The following is a 20,775-nucleotide window of genomic DNA, read 5'->3' as shown; positions in this document are numbered from 1 at the left end:
GTTGATGGTACTGGAGATATTAAGGCATGGATTGTTGATGGTACTGGTGCTGTTACTGATGGTACTGTTGGTGCCGGTGATGTTGCTGAAGCTGGTAAATTTTGCACCATATCCTCCCAATTGTTTACTTGAGCGCGAAGTTCGCTAACTTCTTATATTATTCCGCGATGATTGTCGATCAGAACGAGCGGATGAATAAGGTTTAGAATTGTGGATAGAATATAATCGTGTCGAACTACTCTGAAAATGAGGCTGAAAATGGTGTTTCGGATAGATTCGCCGGTAAGTGCTTCAGGTTCTTCGCCAAGAGGGCAATTTGGTTGGTGGAAAGTATCGCCTTCTTTGCGTCTCCATTGATTAAATCGACTACGAACCCAACAGATGAATTGGGGATGGCTGATTGATTGATTCATTCTGGTGACGCTGCTTCCGGAGCTTAGGTGAAACTCCATATCGGAATAGTTGTCGAAATCCGAGGAATTCGAACTAGTTAAGGGATTCATCTCGTACGATCAGAAGAAGGATTTTTGATAAGAAATAGATTATAGGATGTAGATTAGTACCCTGCAATACATAATTAACATATGCATATATACTACTAAAATCCCATAAGTTACGGAGGAATCTACGGAAGCTGTCAGGCAAAGGTAACAATAACAGATACGCTAAGATATGAATTTATCTATACACTGTCTATGCAATAGAGGCAGTAAGACATGTCTAGTCTAAGAATGATAAGCAGGTAATTTCCTAAGGATGATAAGTAGATGATTTCCGACTAGAAATGATAAGCAAAACTTTTGACATGCAGACACGGTCGAAGTCCAGACTCACTAATGCATCTAAATAACTATCAGTTAGACACACTAATGCAAGACCTGGTTCGCCAATACCACCGCTCTGATACCAACTTTCATGACCCGTCCTAATCCATCTAGACGAATACATTACATTTGGTTACATCGCGAGGTACTTGACCTATATATGATACATTTTACAAACATTGCATTCGTTTTTAAAAGACAAACTTTCATTTCATCGACAGTTGACAGGCATGCATATCATTTCATAATATATCCAACTATAATTGACTTAATAATATTCTTGATGAACTCAACGACTCGAATGCAACGTCTTTTGAAATATGTCATGAATGACTCCAAGTAATATCTCTAAAATGAGCAAATGCACAGCGGGAGATTTCTTTCATACCTGAGAATAAACATGCTTTCAAGTGTCAACCAAAAGGTTGGTGAGTTCATTAATTTAACATAAATAATCATTTCCAACATTTTAATATACCACAAGATTTTCATTTCCATTTCTCATAAATATACGTCCCATGCATAGAGACAAAAATAATCATTCATTTTCATCATTTTAATATACCACAAGAATTTCATTTCCAGTTCTCATAAATATACGTCCCATGCATAGTGACAAAAAAATCATTCATATGGTGAACACCTGGTAACCGACATTAACAAGATGTATATAAGAATATCCCTTATCATTTTGAGAAATCCTTCGGACATGATAAAAACAACATCGAAGTACTAAAGCATCCGATACTTTGGATGGGGTTCGTTAGGCCTAATAGATCTATCTTTAGGATTCGCGTCAATTAGTAGACTGGTTTACTAATTCTTAGGTTACCAAGTAAAAAGGGGCATATTCGGCTTCGATCATTCAACTATATAATGTAGTTTCGATTACTTGTGTCTATTTTGTAAAACATTTATAAAAATTGTGCATGTATTCTCAGCCCAAAAATATAAAGGGTAAAAAGGCAAATGAAACTCACCTAATGTATTTTGTAGTAAAAATACATACGACGATATTGAAAAATGCAGGGTTGGCCTTGGATTCAAGAACCTATATCATTTGTATATCTATTAATAAATATAATGGAAATCACATTCATCCCTTTTTTAATATATATTATTTATATATTTGTAGTTATATAGAATTTATACTAAACTCCATTTAAAACGTATATTTATATTATATCTTAGATTATATGTTATTTATATATTTGTTTTGTATATATATCTTTTTAAAATGATTAATATCTATACCTTTAGTTATATTATCATGTCTATATATATTCCGTATTATATTTAAAAATTCAATAGTTTGTTAGGTGTAATATTTATCTATATAATGTTAATATATAGTATTATGAAATATTAATATCGTTATAGTATATGTACTAAGTACATTTGGTATACAAAATCTATATTTGCTAAGATGATAGTTTTGACATTAATGAGTCACTAATAATAATAACTTTATTTATAATGATAATAATAATAATAATAATAATAATAATAATAATAATAATAATAATAATAATAATAATAATAATAATAATAATAATAATAATAATAATAATAATAATAATGATACTTATAAGAATAATAATTATAATAATGATAATAATAATGATACTTATAAGAATAATAATTATAATAATGGTTATAATACTCACAATAATTATAATAATAGTAATAATTATAATGCTACTAATTAGTAGTAATAACAATTAATAATAACAACAATAATAATAATAACAATAATAATAATTGTAATTATAATTATGATAATAATAATAAATTGTAACTAATAATTTTATTAGCAATAATATTGGTAGTAATAACTATAATAATAATAACAGTAAATAATAATAATAATAATAATAATAATAATAATAATACTAATAATAATAATAATAATAATAATAATAATAATAATAATAATAATAATAATAATAATAATAATAATAATAATAATAATAATAAATTTAAGAAAAAATAAAGACTACCTTAAAGAGCCATTTTAAAAACAATTGCACCAAGCTAGGTTCGAACCCGAGACCTCCCGGTAAACACAAACACTCTTGATCCGTTCCTCTGTTACTCTTTATCTAATTTATACCCCGTATTTATTTATTTATCACAACCTGTCTGTGTTCTAACTTCTTCTTCTTCTTCTTCCCCCAATCGACACAGATTATAACCCATTCAATTCCATCAGTTAAATGTTTGATTTAAGACTTGTATTAAAATGTGTAATTGATACAAAAAATGACTTTTGTGATTATCATATAAAAAAAATAGAGTCTGTTGTTGCTGCTACTCGTTGAGAAGAATGAAAAAAAAATCAAGAACTCGATCTCTGATTATGAGTTCAAGTACTTTTCAGCTATAGATTTCTTCATGAAATAGTTTTCAAATCGATCCTAGAAACTCTAGGAATCGTCAATTTAACTTATATCACAATAGAAAACTCAAATTTCTTCTTTGAAAATTTGTTTGACTTTTTAAACCGTATCTTTGACTCCTAAATTCGAATTTGATAATTGAAATTAGAAGTTGAAACTTTACAGGAATTTCGTTTAGATGATTCTTAATAAAACTATATTTCTAGATTTTTAAGAAAAAAAAATTATACGAACAGGGTAACCGTGTTCTTCATTAATCTTCTGTTTAATCTTTTTCAAATTGCTGTAGTTTAAATTGATAATTGGTAGTGTAACTCAAAAGATATCTTTAACAATTGGATTTAATTGATTGTTATATAATTGAAAGAATCACAGATTGAATCAATTAGGCCGACAAAAATAGAAGGAAGAAAATAAATAAAAAAATAAAAGTTTGTATCCTTATGTAACTAAATTTGTATCTGTATGGGTAAGCTAATCACGACATGTACTGGATTAAAGGTATGAAAAGAATTCTGATAATGATGTTAAATAAATTTCGGTCCTTTATGTGCATTACTAGTTGCTTTTATTTTCTTTTTTTAAATAATACATATAAATATAAATATTAATAATAGTAGATATACTAATAATAAAGATTAATAATATTATTAATAATAGTAATTTCAAAATAATGCAATAATAATGATGAAATAACAAAAATATTAGAAATGGTAATTTTTAGTAATGATAATAATAATATTTATAATAATAACTACAGTTCTAGTTTCATTACTAATTATAATAATATTGATATTTAATAATAAAAATGATAATAATAATTTTATTAATGTTAATAATATTATTAGTAATAATAAAAAATCTATATTTAACCATTTTCATAATAATATTAATATAGATGTTAATATAGAAAAAAAAATATTACTATAACAACTTTAATTTATAATTAAACTTATTATATTAGCTATGAATATTATTTATTATTAATTGTGTAATATATATATAATAATTTTACATTGAATGTTTAATATTTAACATTACAATTTATATATTATTACTTTTGTATAGAATTCGTATACATATATATATATATATATATATATATATATATATATATATATATATATATATATATATATATATATATATATATATATATATATATATTCATTTTAGTTGCAACTTAATTATTCGGTATATTATTATAATTCAAGTACTTTAAAGTGTATCTTATTAACTCAACATATTATATATACACTTACGTTTATATTTATATATATATATATCTATATTTATTTAATTACATATTTATTTACGAATAATAGTTCGTGAATCATCGAGAACTAGTCAAAGGTCAAATGGTATAATGAAATAGTTCCAAAGTTTTTCGAGACTCAATATTACAGACTTTGCTTATCGTGTCGAAATCATATAAAGATTAAGTTTAAATTTGGTCAGAAATTTCCGGGTCGTCAAATTTTTAAACAAGTGGGCGATTATTTAAGAAATAATCCCCATGATACATCGGTTTCCAAATACTACACACGTGACATAACAGTCAAATATAATACTTGACAAAGGTTTTATTAAATGCAATACTTTATTTAAACAAAGGCATGAGACTCCATGCACAGCTTGCTTAGATAATGCAACAGCGGAAGACTTTCTTAAAGACCTGAGAATAAACATGCTTAAACAGTCAACACAAAGGTTGGTGAGATATATAGGTTTAAATCTAGCATCGATATAAATATAGACCATAAGATTTCATAGTTACAAACATTTCAATAAAGATATTCTATAAATTGTTGAGCGCTTCGGTAACCATACTTAACCATAAATGTAGCATATTCCCTTTATTATGAAATCTCCCTACCCTGTACCAAGTGTAGTAAAAACAAATTACTATACAACCGTTTACGATACTAGAGCGACTAGCCCGGTTGGGGTTGTCAAACCCGATAGATCTATCAATAGGATTCGCGTATACATGTTCTTACAACATGTAATTATTAGTTACCAAGCTATTAGGGAAGATATGCAAAGTGGTACAACTCAACGTAGAATATATTTTAAGTACTTGTGTCTATGGCGTAAAATATAAAATGCATGTACTCTCATCCCAAAATATTTGTAGAGTTTAAAAATGGGACTATATACTCTCTTGGTGTTCTAAGTGTTCTTCATCATTTCCTTCATAATCTAGCTCAATCTAGCTCAATCTAGCTAACCTAGATCAACTTACAAAACAACTACTCAAGAACACATCAAGAACACATTCAAGTTTGCAAGTCTACTTCCAAGCTTTCAAATCCATTCCAAGCAATCATCTAGGATCAAGAAACCTTTGTTATTTATAGTAGGTTATCTCTCTAATTCCAGGTAATACTCATATTCAAACTTTGATTCAATTTCTATAACTATAACAATCTTAATTTAAGTGATAATCTTACTTGAACTTGTTTTTCGTGTCATGATTCTACTTCAAGAAATTTCAAGCCATCCAAGATCCTTTGAAGCTAGATCATTTTTTGTCACTTCCAGTAGGTTTACCTACTAAACTTGAGGTAGTAATGATGTTTATAACATCATTCGATTCATATATATATATATATATATATATATATATATATATATATATATATATATATATATATATATATATATATATATATAACTATCTTATTCGAAGATTTAAACTTGTAAACACTAAAACATAGTTTAGTTAATTCTAAACTTGTTCGCAAACAAAGTTAATCCTTATAAATTAACTTTTAAACTTAACTAATAACATGTTCTATATCTATATGATATGCTAACTTAATGATTTAAAACCTGGAAACAAGAAGAACATCGTAAAATCGGACATACGCTGTTGTAGTGAAACCGGGGGCTGTTTTGGGTTAGATAATTAAAAACTATGATAAACTTTGATTTAAACGTTGTTCTTCTAGGAAAATAATTTTTCTTATGAACATGAAACTATATCCAAAAATCATGGTTAAACTCAAAGTGGAAGCATGTTTTTCAAAATGGTCATCAAGACGTCGTTCTTTCGACTGAAATGACTACCTCTTACAAAAATGATTTGTAACTTGTATTTTCGACTATAAACTTATACTTTTTCTGTTTAGTTTCATAAATTTCAGTTCATTATGAAACCATAGCAACTTGATTCACTCAAAACGGATTTAAAATGAAGAAGTTATGCGTAAAACAAAATTGGTTAAAAATGGTTAATTTGACTACGGGATGATTTTACAAAAATCTATACTAACCATATCCTAAATAACTTATATTATATTGTACATGTATTCTAACATATATTATGTAATCTTTATAGACCATAGACACGTATACAATGTTTTGACATATCATATCGACGTCATCTATATATATTATTTGGAACAACCATAGACACTCTATATGCGGTAATGATCGAGTTAGCTATAAAGGGTTGAGGTTGATTCCAAAATAATATATATACTTTGAGTTGTGATCGAGTTTGAGACTTGTATACACTGGGTCGTGGATTTATTCGAGAAATTATATTGATTTATTTCTGTACTACTAACTGTTAACAACTAATTGTGGACTACTAACGTTGGACTGTTAACTTAACAAATTTAAATCGTTAAAACATAATAAAATACATTGTGAATATATTTCGATCATCTTTTGATATATATGTATATATTTGTTATAGGTTCGTGAATCGACCAGTGGCCAAGTCTTATTTTTCGACGAAGTGAAATTACGTGAAAGTGAGTTCTAGTCCCACTTTTAAAATTTATTATTTTTGGGATAATAATACATGCAGTTTTATAAATATTTTACAAAATAGACACAAGTAATAGAAATTACATTCTATGTTGAATTATTAAACCGAATATGCCCCCTTTTAGCTTGGTAGCCTAAGAATTGATGTTTATGATAATTGCCACCAATTGATGCGAATCCTAAAGATAGATCTATTTGGCCCAACAAGCCTCATCCGAGTTACGGATGCTTTAGTACTTCGATTTATCATATCCAATGAGAGTTCCGGAATGATGGGGATATTCTATATGCATCCTGTTAAGGTCGGTTACCAGGTGTTCATCATATGAATATTTTTATGCAGATTGCTATATGCATGCATGTTGTTTACGAGAAATGGAAATATGAAATCTTGTGGTCTATTATTACAATTTGATAATATATAGATTAAACCTATAACTCACCAACATTTTTTGTTGACGTTTTAAGCATGTTTATTCTCAGATGATTATTAAGAGCATCTGCTGTTGCATACTAAATTAAGGACAAGATTTGGAGTCCATGCTTGTATGATATTGTTAAAAACTGCATTCAAGAACTTATTTTGATGTAACATATTATTATTGTAACCATTATGTAATGGTCGTTTGTAAATGATATATTGTAGATTATCATTACTTGATAATCTACGTAATACTTTTTAAACCTTTATTTTATAGTTTGTTTTAAAATCGAATGCAGTCTTTGAAAAACGTCTCATGTAGAGGTCAAAACCTCGCAAAGAAATCAATTAATATGAAACGTTTATAATCAATATGAACGGGACATTTCAGTTGGTATCCGAGCGTTGGTCTTAGAGAACCAGAAAATTTGCATTAATGTGTCTTATCGAGTTTGTTAGGATGCATTAGTGAGTCTGGACTTCGACCGTGTTTTCTTTAAAAACGATTGCTTAACACTTTTGATGGAAACTATATATTATTAACTTGAAAATATTATGTGATATATTAATCTCTTAACATGTTTGATATTGTGTGATAGATGTCTACCTCTAGTATAAATCTCATCGAATCACCAAATAATAATGAAGAGTCGAATATATTTTGGGAAGATTCACAAATTCCCGCAGAAGAACCGGAAGAGGAGGAACCAGAAGAAGAGGAACCGGAAGAAGAAGAAGTTCCGGGGGATGAAATAATAAAAACTAAAGAAAAATGGTTAAATAAAAGAAAATCTTCAACCAATGGTCTAAAATTAAAAATGGTTTGTGGTGTCTCCGATGAGGAGGAAAAATATTGGGAAAACTACCAATTTTCTGATGAATCGGATCCCGATGAGGATTCCGATGATGTTATTGAAATTACCCCGACCCAATTTGAGAAAGCAAAAGAAAATAATAAGGGAAAAGGCATCATAAATAGAAAAACCTGATTCCAACCCCGATGAACTTTATGTGTATCGTAAACACCCGTATTTCTTAAATTTTAACTATAACCCGGGAACATCTAAGCCACCAGATTTTTCTAAACCATTTGTGAAAACGACGGCTCGTATTAGAGGATCACCATGTATCCCTAGGAAGTTAGCAAAACGAACCAAATCCGAAGAGGAAGAAACGAATGAGTCGGAATAAAGAGTTGTAATCATGTTGTGTAATATATGAATTATAGTATGTTTGTACTTTTATGATATATGTAAAAATTGCTTGTATTGTTTGTTACTTATCTTTTACGAATCTAATCTGTGTTTATTTTACAGTATAAAAACAAAAATGGACGTTAAGGATAGACAACCAAAAATTTTAGAAGACCTACCAGGGGATATGATTGATGAAATTTTGTCTAGAGTCTATCAGAATTCATCGGCACAATTATTTACGGTGAAGTTAGTTTGTCGAACGTTTGAAGGACATTCCAGGCATGCCTTAGTTTATAAAAGGCTTTCCTTTGAAAGATGGGGTATATCACATTGGGGAGACCTTAAGTTACGTCGTGTTTTCTTTAAAGCATTAAGTACGGGGAACCCAAATGCAATTTTACGCTACGGGTTGAGAGCCTATTTTGACTCCACCTATCCCAACATAGGACTTCGTTCTTTAGAAAGAGCTTCCAACATGCAACTTAAAGAAGCATGTTATGTTTACGGGTTAGTGATGTTCGCTTCTCACCAAATTGAGAAAAAGAACATCGGACTACAACTGTTAAATAAAACATTCCCACAAGTGACGAATTCAGTAGTTGGGGTGAGAAACAAGGTTTTTAGATTGTTACAGGGCTGTTGGGCATTACGTAACCCCGTCCTTTTGACGACGTTAAAACATGCTGTCTTGCCAACGGCTACAACGGTTATTTTTCACAAGACCAAGGATGGGAAATAATATTAGTAAAACCAGAATGCATGACTTGTTTCTGGAATTATGAATTACGTGTCTTTATTGCCTTTGCTGAACGACGTGCGTATTAACTAGAATTGTCTTCACAGCTGCCTTGTATCAAAGTTATTGTGTGCCATATTTCATGCTATATGTAAAATAGCGGTATTGTACGTTTGTATTTTATTGTATAAAAGTTTGAACGCGAAATATTATTGTAATCAGTTTTTCATATAGAATTGTAGTAGTTGAATTGTATATTAGCTACTAAGTATGAACTTAATGGGTAGGTACTACCCGAATTAAAACTTATAAAACGCTAATATGAAGAAAAAGCTTTTATAATGAGTTCATATTATGCTACGAAATACTATTGACTACTCTTAATATTCTATATGATTAACTTAATTCTTTTGGCTATTTTTGAAGGAAATGGCACCGACTACTCGACATAACCTGAATATGACCGAGGAAGACTTCCGTGTTTTCACTACTGCAAACGTAGCCGCAGTGCAAGCTGCAATGCAAAATAACAACAATAATTCTGAATCTAGCCATGAAATAATTGCCACAAGAAATCGTGTAGGATGTACCTACAAAGACTTCACTGCCTGTAAACCTTTGGAATTTGATGGAACCGAGGGTCCAATTGGATTAAAACGGTGGACCGAGAAGGTCGAATCGGTGTTTTCTATAAGTAAATGTACCGAAGAAGATAAGGTGAAGTACGCTACGCATACCTTCACAGGTACTGCGTTAACATGGTGGAACACCTATCTCGAGCAGGTGGGACAAGATACTGCTTACGCACTACCGTGGTCAACATTCAAACACATGATGACTGAACAGTACCATCCTAGAAACGAGGTCAATAAGCTCAAGGTAGAGCTTAGAGAGTTACGAACGCAAGGATTCTATATTACCACGTACGAATGACGATTCACATAGTTGTTCCTATTGTGTCCAAGAGTGTTCGAAGATGAAGAAGAGAAGATCGACGCATTTGTAAAAGGGTTACCTGAAAGGATTAAGAAGGATGTGAGTTCACACGAGCCCGCCTCCATACAAAAGGCAAGTCGAATGGCTCACAAATTCATAAACCATATTGAGGGAAGAATTAAAGAGCAGGCGGTCGAAGAGGCCAAAATGAAGCAAGTCAAGAGAAAGTAACCAGTGACAAGAGTCACCAATACAACAACAACAATCATAACCACAATCGCAATAACTATCCCAACAACCGCAACATCAATCGCAACAACAACAATCACAATCCAACAGCAACTACAACAAACGTCCCAACAACAACTACAATAACCGTCCTAACAACAATAACAACTACAACAATCCCAACAACAATCTCAATAACAACAATGGCAACAACAATCAGAAAACTCCATCCTATAGGTGTGAAGGATATCATCCGGATAAATACTGTAGCGTTGTATGTACCAAATGTAAAAGAACGGGTCATGGTGCGACGAAGTGTGAAGCTTACGGACCAGCGGTTAGAGGAACAAATAATGCCCACATTATTTGTTTTAGATGTGGAAAGAAGGGCCAATACAAAACTATGTGCCCAAACCAGGAAAACAATAATGGGCAAAGTCGTGGAAGATTTTTTAACATTAATGCGGAAGAAGCGCAGGAAGACCCGGAGCTTGTTACGGGTACGTTTCTTATCGATGAAAAACCTGCTTATGTTTTATTTGATTCAGGTGCGGATAGAAGCTATATGAGTTGAGATTTTTGTGCTAAATTAAGTGGTCCATTGACGCCTTTGAATAATAAATTTTTACTCGAATTAGCAAACGGTAAATTAATTTCAGCAGATAATATATGTCGGAATCGAGAAATTAAACTGGTTAGCGAAACGTTTAAGATTGATTTGATACTAGTAGAGTTAGGGAGTTTTGATGTGATTGTGATGACCCGGAAATTTTTGACCAAATTTAAACTTGATCTTTATATGACTTTGACACAATAAGCAAAGCCACTTTAATTAAGTCTCAAAAAGTTTGAACTGTTTCATATATTCAATTGACCTTCGACTGCTCTCGACGATTCACGAATAATTGATTGTAAATAGATATGTGTGTATGTATATATAAATAATAATTCAAAATATAATTTGAAGTATTATATGTTGATGTTATAAAAAAATATAAAATAAAAATAGGATATTATAATAATTATTATTTAAAATATATCTCTATATATAAATAGAGTATATTAAAAATAAATATTAAATGGTTTTAATACTCGTTTGATGTTCCGATTGATATTAAGCAAACTAAATTCAAATTTATATGATTTTAAAATAAAAGGTGATCCGAAAATGAGTTTTATAAATTATAGACTTATTAAAAATGTATTTATGAGCTATATGTTAAATTTTAAAACTTTTTATATTTTACCCAGGATCGGGCGTGGACAGTGAGTAAATTTTAGTTTAATAATTTTAAATAGTTAATGAATGAATTTTATGCCATAATGACCAAAATAAATAAATATAGTTAATTTAAAATTTTAGGATTTTTAGGAACACTTTTATATGTTAAGTGTTTAGCAATGAACACGATATAGCACTCGATGGGACAACTTTCGATAGATAAAAGCCAAACATATGGCTGCTTATTATTATCAAATTCATTTTACACATTTTAAATTTAAGAAAGTGAATTACTGTTGTTGCTTTTGCTTTAGCACTAAAAATATATAAACATACATACTCCATAGATATATGGAAAACCCAGCACAAAACAACTGAATAATCCAAAAGCTTGATGTCTTTACTATACATCACTATTTGGAAATTACTGTACTTCAATGTTTCTCTTTGTTTCATCTAACCCGAGAGTCTATCAATCCTTTATATAACTACATACATATACGTACATGGCATAAGACACTCACTTACTTCTCTTCTTTCTAAACATGAAATCATCTTGCTTTTCTCCTTCTTCACCATCGAATCATTACAACCCGATCACCATTTACTGCTCGAACTATACTCGGTTATGGATTATGGTTAAATTCATCAACCCGACATCTTCATCGTGAGCAACTACTATGGCTAACCGAACAACCATTACAAACAATCACCACAACCATTATTTGTTTCTGTGTATGATCACAATCCTCCACCAATAGCCACCATCACCTAGATAAAACACCATCTACCTCTCCCTCATTCTCTATTCCTCTCTTATTTGTGATTGCCAAGAACTATCACTATTCACCACCCTTTATCACCATCACAACTCAACCAACTCGTCACCCATTTTCCTATTTTAATCTGAGAACACACCACAACCACTGGGTGTTACCATCTCTCTCTCTCTCTACTCGATTATTTTCTGTCTCCTAGTTCGAACACCATAAGCTACTCGCTGCAACAGTTTTCTTTTATGTTTCTGTCAACGCCAAACAATTACAATCACCTTCATTTTTATCAAACCGACACCATAACCACCATCACCTACAAAAACTCGCTGTAACAGCTGCTAATTTTCCGATAGGAATGAAGAAGATAATGATACTTGTGATCCTACTTAAATATTTATTTACTCACACAAAGCATCTTTGTTTTTTTTTTTTTTTTTTTGCAAATTGTCGGTAACCTGACTATTATAATTTGATAATGAGAAGTGACATGTTGAATGATGTGAAGATGATGATTAAAAAAATCCTTGTATCTGTTTAATTCGTTTCTGATGTCCAGCCACCCTCTAAGTGGGATCCGTATTATTTGAAAGAACATTGGGCTGATATGCCTTGTTGGGCCACGATACCGCTAGTGTTTTATTTGAATTTGGGTCGTGACCCTTTGAGTTCATTAAACAAATAGAGTGGGCCATGACCCTAGTCTGTTGTAGTATTATATTAACCGTGATCCAACTGCCATTTTTTTCATGTTACGAGACCCGACAACAACTAGGTATTTTGATAAGATTAGAATAAGAATGATGATATTGATGTTATGGTGAGGAAGATGTTGATATTAGAAATGATTATCATAATCGTTAACAAGTAGAATGATGAATGAAATAAGATTCATATGATACATAATGATTGTGAGAGAATTAAGTGTTGAGGTTGATGCTATACTTATCTGTTTCGATTATGTTCTATTTCTATTAACAATGATGAATGGAAATGATCAGATTAAAGATGAAGTAGTAGTTTATGATGATGATGTTAGATGATGATCGTGATGATAACAAAGATTGATGATAATGAGGTGATGAAATGAATCACGATGTAGATGGTGAGTTAGGATAGAGATGATTATGATATATGAATGATGATGATATTAAAACATGATAATAATGATGTAACGATAAGTGTTTGATGAAGAGGAACTAGTTATCATGCGGGTTAGTACCAAAACAAATCGTTGGCTCATTGATTTAAAGGTGTTAATGGGTTAGCGGGACGTCGCGGGTTCAGACCCGGACTTGGGCATTTTTTTTAAGGGCTACTTCTTTGAGGTAGTTATTTATCTATTCATTTAATTATTATTATAGTTATCTTATTATCATTATCATTATTATTTTTATCATTATTATTATTATTATTATTACTAACATTAATATAATTGATATTATTTGATCATTATTATTATTAGGATAAGTATTATTAGTGTTAATATTATTATTATCATTGTTAATAAAATTATTATTTTTATGGTTATTATAGTTATCATTATTATTTTTCTTATCATTAATATTATTACAAAAATTATCATTTAAATTATTATTATTATTATCATTATTATTATTATCACTATTTTAGTATTATAAATATTATTTTAATAAACAAATGACATTTATATATTTTACATATATATTAATATTATAGTTATTAACCTTATTATTACTAATATAAGTATTATGATAAAATTCTCATTTATTATGATTATAAATACAAGTATGAAAATTATTATTATTATTACTAATAGTTGTATTATTATTATTATTATTATTATTATTATTATTATTATTATTATTATTATTATTATTATTATTATTATTATTATTATTATTATTATTATTATTATTATTATTATTATTATGATTATGATTAGGGTTATTATTATTATGATTATTATTATGAAAATAATACAAGTTATCATTAATCTCATTAATATTAGTATTAGTATCACTTTTGTAACTATTAGTATTATTATTATTATTAATAAAACATTAATATCATAACTATCATAAACCGTAAAATTAATATTTTTACAAGTATTATTATTATTAATATCATTGTTATTATCACTAATAGTGTTATTATTAACATAAGTATATTATTAATGTTACTACCATTATTTTTACTAATATTAACTTAGTATAATTATGTAGTGACCCGAACTTTTCCATGTTTATATATATTAATTGAGATTGATATTTACATGATTATATGCTTCCAACATGTTAAGCAATCAAACTTGTTAAGACTTGATTAATTGAAATATGTTTCATATAGACAATTGACCACCCAAGTTGACCGGTGATTCACGAACGTTAAAACTTGTAAAAACTATATGATGACATATATATGGATATATATATATATATATAGTTAACATGATACTATGATAAGTAAACATATCATTAAGTATATTAACAATGAACTACATATGTAAAAACAAGACTACTAACTTAATGATTTTTAAACGAGACATATATGTAACGATTATCGTTGTAAAGACATTTAATGTATATATATCATATTAAGAGATATTCATACATGATAATATCATGATAATATAATAATTTAAAATCTCATTTGATATTATAAACATTGGGTTAACAACATTTAACAAGATCGTTAACCTAAAGGTTTCAAAACAACACTTACATGTAACGACTAACGATGACTTAACGACTCAGTTAAAATGTATATACATGTAGTGTTTTAATATGTATTTATACACTTTTGAAAGACTTTAATACACTTATCAAAATACTTCTACTTAACAAAAATGCTTACAATTACATCCTCGTTCAGTTTCATCAACAATTCTACTCGTATGCACCCGTATTCGTACTCGTACAATACACAGCTTTTAGATGTATGTACTATTGGTATATACACTCCAATTATCAGCTCTTAGCAGCCCATGTGAGTCACCTAACACATGTGGGAACCATCATTTGGCAACTAGCATGAAATATCTCATAAAATTACAAAAATATGAGTAATCATTCATGACTTATTTACATGAAAACAAAATTACATATCCTTTATATCTAATCCATACACCAACGACCAAAAACACCTACAAACACTTTCATTCTTCAATTTTCTTCATCTAATTGATCTCTCTCAAGTTCTATCTTCAAGTTCTAAGTGTTCTTCATATATTCTACAAGTTCTAGTTACATAAAATCAAGAATACTTTCAAGTTTGCTAGCTCACTTCCAATCTTGTAATGTGATCATCCAACCTCAAGAAATCTTTGTTTCTTACAGTAGGTTATCATTCTAATACAAGGTAATAATCATATTCAAACTTTGGTTCAATTTCTATAACTATAACAATCTTATTTCAAGTGATGATCTTACGTGAACTTGTTTTCGTGTCATGATTCTGCTTCAAGAACTTCGAGCCATCCAAGGATCCGTTGAAGCTAGATCCATTTTTCTCTTTTCCAGTAGGTTTATCCAAGGAACTTAAGTTAGTAATGATGTTCATATCATCATTCGATTCATACATATAAAGCTATCTTATTCGAAGGTTTAAACTTGTAATCACTAGAACATAGTTTAGTTAATTCTAAACTTGTTCGCAAACAAAAGTTAATCCTTCTAACTTGACTTTTAAAATTAACTAAACACATGCTCTATATCTATATGATATGCTAACTTAATGATTTAAAACCTGGAGACATGAAAAACACCGTAAAACCGGATTTACGCCGTCGTAGTAACACCGCGGGCTGTTTTGGGTTAGTTAATTAAAAACTATGATAAACTTTGATTTAAAAGTTTTTATTCTGAGAAAATGATTTTTATTATGAACATGAAACTATATCCAAAAATTATGGTTAAACTCAAAGTGGAAGTATGTTTTCTAAAATGGTCATCTAGACGTCGTTCTTTCGACTGAAATGACTACCTTTACAAAAAAATACTTGTAACTTATTTTTCTGACTATAAACCTATACTTTTTCTGTTTAGATTCATAAAATAGAGTTTAATATGAAACCATAGCAATTTGATTCACTCAAAACGGATTTAAAATGAAGAAGTTATGGGTAAAACAAGATTGGATAATTTTTCTCATTTTAGCTACGTGAAAATTGGTAACAAATCTATTCCAACCATAACTTAATCAACTTGTATTGTATATTATGTAATCTTGAGATACCATAGACACGTATACAATGTTTCGACCTATCATGTCGACACATCTATATATATTTCGGAACAACCATAGACACTCTATATGTGAATGTTGGAGTTAGATATATAGGGTTGAGGTTGATTCCAAAATATATATAGTTTGAGTTGTGATCAATACTGAGATACGTATACACTGGGTCGTGGATTGATTCAAGATTATATTTATTGATTTATTTCTATACATCTAACTGTGGATAACTAGTTGTAGGTTACTAACGAGGACAGCTGACTTAATAAACTTAAAACATCAAAATATATTAAAAGTGTTGTAAATATATTTTGAACATACTTTGATATATATGTATATATTGTTATAGGTTCGTGAATCAACCAGTGGCCAAGTCTTACTTCCCGACGAAGTAAAAATCTGTGAAAGTGAGTTATAGTCCCACTTTTAAAATCTAATATTTTTGGGATGAGAATACATGCAGATTTTATAAATGATTTACAAAATAGACACAAGTACGTGAAACTATATTCTATGGTTGAATTATCGAAATCGAATATGCCCCTTTTTATTAAGTCTGGTAATCTAAGAATTAGGGAACAGACACCCTAATTGACGCGAATCCTAAAGATAGATCTATTGGGCCTAACAAACCCCATCCAAAGTACCGGATGCTTTAGTACTTCGAAATTTATATCATATCCGAAGGGTGTCTCGGAATGATGGGGATATTCTTATATATGCATCTTGTTAATGTCGGTTACCAGGTGTTCACCATATGAATGATTTTTATCTCTATGTATGGGATATGTATTGAAATATGAAATCTTGTGGTCTATTATTATGATTTGATATATATAGGTTAAACCTATAACTCACCAACATTTTTGTTGACGTTTTAAGCATGTTTATTCTCAGGTGATTATTAAGAGCTTCCGCTGTCGCATACTTAAATAAGGACGAGATTTGGAGTCCATGCTTGTATGATATTATGTAAAAACTGCATTCAAGAAACTTATTTTGTTGTAACATATTTGTATTGTAAACCATTATGTAATGGTCGTGTGTAAATAGGATATTTTAGATTATCATTGTTTGATAATCTACGTAAAGTTTTTTTTTAAACCTTTATTGATGAAATAAAGGTTATGGTTTGTTTTAAAATGAATGCAGTCTTTGAAAAACGTCTCATATAGAGGTCAAAACCTCGCAACGAAATCAATTAATATGGAACGTTTTTAATCAATCAGAACGGGACATTTCAGTTGGTATCAGAGCGTTGGTCTTAGAGAACCAGAATTTTGCATTAGTGTGTCTTATCGAGTTTGTTAGGATGCATTAGTGAGTCTGGACTTCGACCGTGTTTACTTGAAAAATGATTGCTTAACAAATTTTGTTGGAAACTATATATTTTTAACATGTGAATATTATGTGATATATTAATCTCTTAACGCGTTTGATATTATGTGATAGATGTCTACCTCTAGAACAAGTCCCATTGACTCACCTAATAATAATGAAGAGTCAAATGTAAATTGGAATGATTCGTGGACTGATTCACAAGTTCCCGAAGAGGAACCGGAAGAAGAGTCGGAACCGGAAGAAGAATCGGAACCGGAAGAAGAATCGGAACCGGATGAAGAAATAGAACCGGTGGAGGAAATAATAAAATGGTTAAGTAAAAGAAAATAGTCAACCAACCGACCAAGGTTAATTATGGTCAATGGTGTTTCCGCCAAGGAAGCAAAATATTGGGAGGATTACCAATTCTCCGATGAATCGGATTCCGACGAGAATTCCGATGATGTTATAGAAATTACCCCAACTGAATTTAAAAAGGCAAAAGAAAATAATAAGGGAAAGGGCATAAAAATAGAGAAATCTAATTCCAACCCCGATGAACTTTATATGTATCGTCAACCCCCGAAGTCCTTAATTTGTAACAATGACCCGGGAACCTCTAAACCACCAGGTTTTTCTAAACCAATGTGGAAAACGATGGCTCGTATTAGGGGAACATCATATATCCCTAGAAACTTGGCAAAACGAACCAAAACTGAAGAAGAAGAAACAAGCGAGTCGGAATAAGATAGTTGTATTCGTGTGGTGTAATATATGTAATATAGTGTGCTTATGCTTTATGATATATGTAAAAAAATTGCTTGTATTAATAAGTATTTTTTTTATGAATCTAACTCTTGTTTATTTTACAGTATAAAAACACAAAATGGATAGACAACCCAATATTTTAAGAGACCTACCCGGAGACATGATTGATGAAATCTTGTCTAGAGTCGGTTAGAATTCTTCGGCACAACTATTTAAGGCGAGATCAGTTTGTAAGACATTCGAAGAACGTTCTAAGAATGCCTTGGTTTATAAAAGGCTTTCGTTCGAAAGATGGGGGATATCACATTGGGAAATCCATAAGATACGATGTGTTTACTTTGACGCATATATTGCGGGGAACCCAAATGCTATCTTACGCAATGGGTTAAGAAATTATTTTGACTCAATATATCCGAATATTGGACTTCGTGATTTAGAAAAAGCGGCTAACATGCAACATAAAGAAGCATGTTATGCTTACGGATTAGTAATGTTCGCTTCTCATCAAAGTGAGAATAAGAACATCGGGCTACAACTATAAAACAAAACGTTCCCACAAGTGACGGAGTCGGTAATTGGGGTAAGAAATGAGGTTTTTAGATTGTTACGGGACTGTTGGACATTATGTAACCCTCATCCCTTTGACGACGTTACAACACGATGTCTTATCAACGGCCATAACGGTTATATTCCACAAGACCAAGGATGGGAAGTAATCCTAGTAAAACCGGAATGCATGACTTGTTTCTGGACGTATGAATTACGTGTCTTTATTGCCTTTGTTGAACGACTTGTGTACTAGCTAGAATTATCTTCACAACCATCTTGTATCAAATTTATTGTGTGCTATATTTCATGCTATATGTAAAATAAGCGGTATTGTAAGTTTGTAAAATATTATGTAAAAGTTTGAACGCGAAATATTATTATAATCAGTTTTTCATATAGAATTGTAGTAGTTGAATTGTATATTAGCTACTAAGTATGAACTTAACGGGTAGGTACTACCCGAATTTAAACTTATAAAACGCTAATATGAAGAAAAAGCTTTTATAAATGAGTTCATATTATGCTACGAAATACTATTAACTACTCTTAATATTCTGTATGATTAACTTGTTCCATTTGACTATTTTGAAGGAAATGGCACCGACTACTCGACACACCGTGAATATGAATGAAGAGGAATTCCGTACTTTTCTAGCTTCAAACATAGCCGCAGTACAGGCTGCGCTACATACCAACAATAACCTTGGATCTAGCAGTACAGGAAATCGTGTAGGATGCACCTACAAAGAATTCACTGCCTGCAAACCTTTGGAATTTGATGGAACCGAAGGACCGATCGGATTGAAACGGTGGACCGAGAAGGTCGAATCGGTGTTTGCCATAAGTAAGTGTACTGAAGAGGACAAAGTGAAGTACGCTACGTATACTTTCACAGGTTCTGCGTTAACATGGTGGAATACCTATCTAGAGCAAGTGGGACAAGACGATGCGTACGCACTACCGTGGTCAGCATTCAAGCACTTGATGAACGAGAAATACCGTCCCAGAACCGAGGTCAATAAGCTCAAGACAGAACTTAGAGGGTTACGAACCCAAGGATTTGATATTACCACGTACGAAAGACGATTCACAGAATTGTGCCTATTGTGTCCGGGGGCATTCGAAGATGAGGAAGAGAAGATCGACGCGTTTGTGAAAGGATTACCGGAAAGAATCTAAGAAGATATAAGTTCACACGAGCCCGCCTCCATACAACAGGCATGTAGAATGGCTCACAAACTAGTGAACCAGATTGAAGAAAGAATTAAAGAACAGACTGCTGAAGAGGCCAATGTGAAGCAAGTCAACAGAAAGTGGGAGGAAAACGGTGATAAGAATCACCAATACAACAACAACAACAATTACAACAATAATCGCAACAATTATCCCAACAATCGCAACATCA

Source organism: Rutidosis leptorrhynchoides, chromosome 6 (assembly GCF_046630445.1).
Source record: "Rutidosis leptorrhynchoides isolate AG116_Rl617_1_P2 chromosome 6, CSIRO_AGI_Rlap_v1, whole genome shotgun sequence".
In the NCBI taxonomy this organism is placed as follows: domain Eukaryota; kingdom Viridiplantae; phylum Streptophyta; class Magnoliopsida; order Asterales; family Asteraceae; genus Rutidosis; species Rutidosis leptorrhynchoides.
This window is presented reverse-complemented; position numbering follows the sequence as displayed.